The sequence below is a fragment of the Dipodomys merriami genome, unplaced genomic scaffold, assembly GCF_024711535.1.
Source record: "Dipodomys merriami isolate MVZ:Mamm:240054 unplaced genomic scaffold, mDipMer1.0.p SCAF_28, whole genome shotgun sequence".
Taxonomy (NCBI): domain Eukaryota; kingdom Metazoa; phylum Chordata; class Mammalia; order Rodentia; family Heteromyidae; genus Dipodomys; species Dipodomys merriami.
In genome coordinates, this window is record NW_027204270.1 from 17114329 (window position 1) to 17119182 (window position 4854).

The window sequence follows — 4854 nt, forward strand, 5'->3', positions numbered from 1 at the left end:
GGGCTGTGGCTCAAGTGATAGAGTGCTAGCCTCGAGCAAAAGAACCTCAGGGACAGTGCTCAGGCCCTGAGTTCAAGCCCCAGGGCTAGCAAAAAAAGAAAAAAGAAAAAAAAAAAAAAAAGCAAACTCCTGGGCTCCTTCTGATTGGGAACAAACAAGTTCTTCCTGTTGGCTGAGGATCCCAGGAACTCCGGTAAAGGGCCGGGTTCCTGTCCTCTTCCCATCCTGTTCTCCAAGAGGCTCAGAATAGAACCAAAGTCTCTCAGCTTCTCTTGGAACCAGAGCTAAGAGACCACACGACCACTTTTTCCTGTCCACTACTTTCTTTTGAGGTGGAAAGCAGTCCTTTGGAATAATTTACCCAGAGGCAGGGAAAGGAAAAAACAGCAAAAAATGTTTGAAAAGGGAGTTATACAAGCACTTGCAGGAAAACCCCATTGAGGGGCGTAAATGCTGATTCAAAAGAGCAGGAAATATGAAATTTGACAGTTTTCCAAACTTTCCCTGGTCCTGAATTCCCTCCCCTCCATCATACATTTTTCTTACCCACAAAACAAGCATTAAGAAAGAGGACAGGTTAAAAAATAGACCAGGTAGAAAGGGGGTGCTATTCTCTGTAATATCCAACCAGCTCCCCTAAGTAATAAAAGGGAAAGGCAGGCTTGAGCAGAAACGCCTGATGACTCCCCTGGGGAAGGATTACTAATGGAGGCCATTTTCCAGGGCTGCTTTGATCTCCTGCCTGATCCAGAAAGCCAGGACTCCAAGGCAAACGGCTCTTCCACAGTCCCAAGCAGCTGTCTTCCCACTAGGGCGTGTGCCTGCTGCACTGTGAGGCCCCTCTTCCTGCTGTTGCCCAGCTCCCGAGCCCCTTGTCCTTGGCCTCTAGGAGTCCTGCCTCCTCTACTCCTCCCCAACTTCCAAAACAAGAACTGACTTTGCGGCTGAAAATGAGTAAGTGTGAAGCGAGACTCTCCACTGGTCTTTGTTGAGGGTTTGTTTTTGCCAAGCGGCTTGGTGGAGAAAAATTGCATTTCTTGGTTATTTTTAAACCTGGATTTCTGGAATTTGATTTGGAAAAAGAAAATAAAACAAGAGAGAAAGTTATGGGAGGCTAACAGATCTGGGCATCCTCAGGGAGAGGCTGGATACTCCATAGGGCTTGGGAGTCTGGGAACTTTGCCTCATCAGAGGACAGAGAAGCAGAGAGCTCCCACTCAATTCTGTAGAATTCCCACATGGCATCCTGGGCAGAAACACAGTGCCTTCATGGGCCTCTTCTCTGGTATTTGAACTTGCCCCATGCCAGGTTCTGGGCTCGCTGCCCAGGGACCCAAGGTAAGTTTGGTCCCTCATCTTGTGGATCTCACAGTTTCCATGCAGAAATGGACAGCTGCAACATATGGACAACACAAGCTTGCTAGTAAAAGACGCAGAGGGTTGGGGACAACCAAATGAAGACTTTTTTTTCCTCTTTGTGTGTACCTTGAGTAGAAGGTTTTGAACTTGGGGCTTTGTGGTCTTCCTTGGCTTGCTTTTTTATTTTTTTCTTGCCAGTCTTGGGGTTTGAATTTAGGGCCTGGGCACTGTCCCCAAGCTTCTCTTTATCAAGGCTAGCACTCTATCTCTTCAGCCACAGGACTACTTCTGGCTTTTTCTATTTATGTGGTACTGAGGAATTGAACCCAGGGCTTCATGTATGCTAGGCAAGCACTCTACCACTAAGCCATATTCCCAGCCCTTCTTTGTTTTTTTTAAACTCAAAGCTGTTGCTCTAGCACCTGAACCACAGCTCTACTTCTGGCTTTATGATGGTGAATTGGAGAGAAAATTCTCATAGGCTTTCCTGCCTGGGCTGGCTTTAAACCACCATCCTCAGATCTCAGTCTCCAGGGTAGCTAAGATTGCAGATGTGAGTCACCAGCACCAGGTGCCAACAGGTGCTTTGAAGGTGAACAGACATGATTCTCAGTTTCTGTCCTAACTCTGATCATCTGTGCTGCCTAAGCAACTTTTCGTACCTTCTTCTGTACCTTACCATCCTCATCTGCAAAATGGGCATTCTTTTTTTTATTCATCCTTTGCTTACAAAAGCTAACATTTAAGCTGGCTGAGCCAAGGGCTGGTGGCTCCTGTCTGTAATCTTAGCTAGTTAGGATGCTGGCACCTGGAGGATCATGGTTCAAAGCAAGCCTAGGCAGAAAACTGTTAGCTAGCAAAAAGTGTAGCTGGAGGCATGGCTCAAGTGTTAGAGCACTAGTGAGCAAGTGTTGCCCTAAATTCAAATCTGGGTAGTAGCGCACACACACACACACACACACACACACACACACACACACACACACACATGCACAAACACATATATGTAACGTTTATTGAGTTCAAGCTAGATGGCAAGCACTGTTCTAAGCATTTCACTTATGTTAATTCAAGGGACCACCTTCCAAAAAAAAATTTTTTTTTTTTTTGTCGGTCGTGGGGCTTGATCTCTGGGCCTGGGCGCTGTCCCTCAGCTCTTCAGCTCAAGGAGAGCGCTCTACCATTTGAGCTACAGCGCCACTTCCGGTTTTCTGGTGGTTTATTGGAGATAGGAGTCCCACGGTCTCTCCTGCCCGGGCTGGCTTTGAACCGCGATCCTCAGATCTCAGCCTCCTGAGTAGCTAGGATTACAGGCGTGAGCCACCAGCGCCGGCTCAAAAAAATTTTTTTTAGTTCTTTTCTGGGTAAAATGTACTTGCATCAAAGGGCTGACAGAATCTGGCAAGTTAGAAGGGTGCCAGCCTTGAGCAAAAAAACGCCAAGGGAGAGTATGCTAGCCCTGAGTTCAAGTCCCAGTACATGCAAGCTAAGCAAGTATTCTATGACTGAGCTATGTCTATAATCATTTCATTTTTAGCAGTCATTCCACTTCTTTGCCACAGTAACTAACTTCAATTTCCCAGACCAAACTGGGATGTGAGGAGGTAGCTAATTAAAAAATTAAGACATGTCTGCCTAAACTAAGTATTGTAGCTGACTAGCAAATGCTAACAACTTTCTATAACCACATACTTCTTACACCTTTGAAAAATGTTCATTAACATAACCAAAATATAGCCTTTACATGTGGCATATAAGTAGGAAATATAAACTTAAAATTATGCTTAGTAAACAATGTTTCAATATTCTAACTTACTTAAAAAGTAAGTTGGAAATGAAGGGGTTTTCATAAATTGTTTAGGTATCAGTGATAATTCATTAAGTGAGTCAATTTAATATCAGCTCATGGCTTTAAGTCATCTAAAGATCTTGGAAACTGGGTTGGGGCTTGGCTCAAGTAACAGAAAGCCTGCTTAGTAAATGTGAGGTTCTGAGTTCAAACGCCCTCTCCCCATTCTCCAAAAGTCTATTCTATAATTGGAAAGATGAAGACAATAAATTCACCTCTCTCCTTTGTCCAGTGTTTCTACTTTGAATAGAAGTGCTTTTGATGTTTTATTTCAAAGTTTACTGTCTCACATAAAGAAAGGGCTTAGACCACTGAGCAGGTAGATACTGGTGGCTCAAGCTTATAATCCAAACTACTTAAGAGGCTGGGATCTAAAGATCAAGGTTCAAAAAGAAAAAAAAAAAAACAGGTGTAAGCCTGTAATCCTAGCTACTCGAGAGGCTGAGAGCTGAGGATGCAGTTCAAAGCCAGCCTGGGCTAGAAAGTCCGTGAGACTCTTATCTCCAATAAACCAACAGATAACCGAAGTGGCACTGTGGCTCAACAGCTATAGCACTAGCCTTGAGCTGAAGAACTGAGGGACAGCACCCAGGCTCAGAATTCAAGCCCCATGACCAACCAAAAAAAAAAAAAAAAGAAAGAAATGTACTTATTACCTGACATATGTAACTGTAACCCCTCTGTATATCACTTTTACAGTTAAAAAAGAAAGAAAAGAAATGAAGCTGGGCCCTAGTGGCTCACATCTGTAATCCGAGCTATTCAGGAGGCTGAGAGCTGAGGATCATAGTTCGAAGGAAAGAAAGTTCATGAGACTTTTATCTCCAATTAACTACCAGAGAACTGACTGACCAAACAAACAAACAAAAACTAAACTCCACAACTCAACTATCTTATCTGGGGCTGGGAATGTGCCTTAGTGGTAGAGTGCTTGCCTAGCATGCATGAAGCCCTAGGTTCAATTCCTCAGTACCACATAAACAGAAAAAGCTCGAAGTGGCACCATGGCTCAAATGGCAGAGTGCCAGCCTTGAGCAAAAGAAGCTCAGGGTTGGGCTGAGAAGGTAGCTTAGTGGTAGAGTGTTTACCTTGCATGCATGAGGCCCTGGGTTCAATTCCTCAGCACCACATAAGCAGAAAAAGCCAGAAGTAACACCGTGGCTCAAGTGGTAGAGCACTAGCCTTGAGCTAAAGAGGTGAGGGACAGTGCCCAGGCCCAGAATTCAGGCCCCAGGACTGACCAAAAAAAAAGCTCAGGGTCAGTGCCCACGCCCTGAGTTCAAAACCCAGGACTGGCAAAAAGCAAAACAAAACAAAAAGCAAAAAACTAACTCCAAGTAACCATCAAAAAGCTGGAAGTAAAGCTATGGCTCAAGTGACAGAGCTATGTTGTCAGAAAGAAGTCGTTTCAATAAAACTTTATTTAGGGCTGGGAAGGTGGCTCAGTGGTAGAGTGCTTGCCTTGCATGCATGAGGCCCTGGGTTCGATTCTTCAGTGCCACATAAGCAAAAAAAGCCAGAAGTGGTGCTATGGCTCAAGTGGTAGAGCACTAGCCTTGAGCTGAAGAGGTGAAAGACAGTGCCCAGGCCCAGAGTACAGGCCCTTTGACCGGCCAAAATAAAACAACAATAACAAACAAACAAAC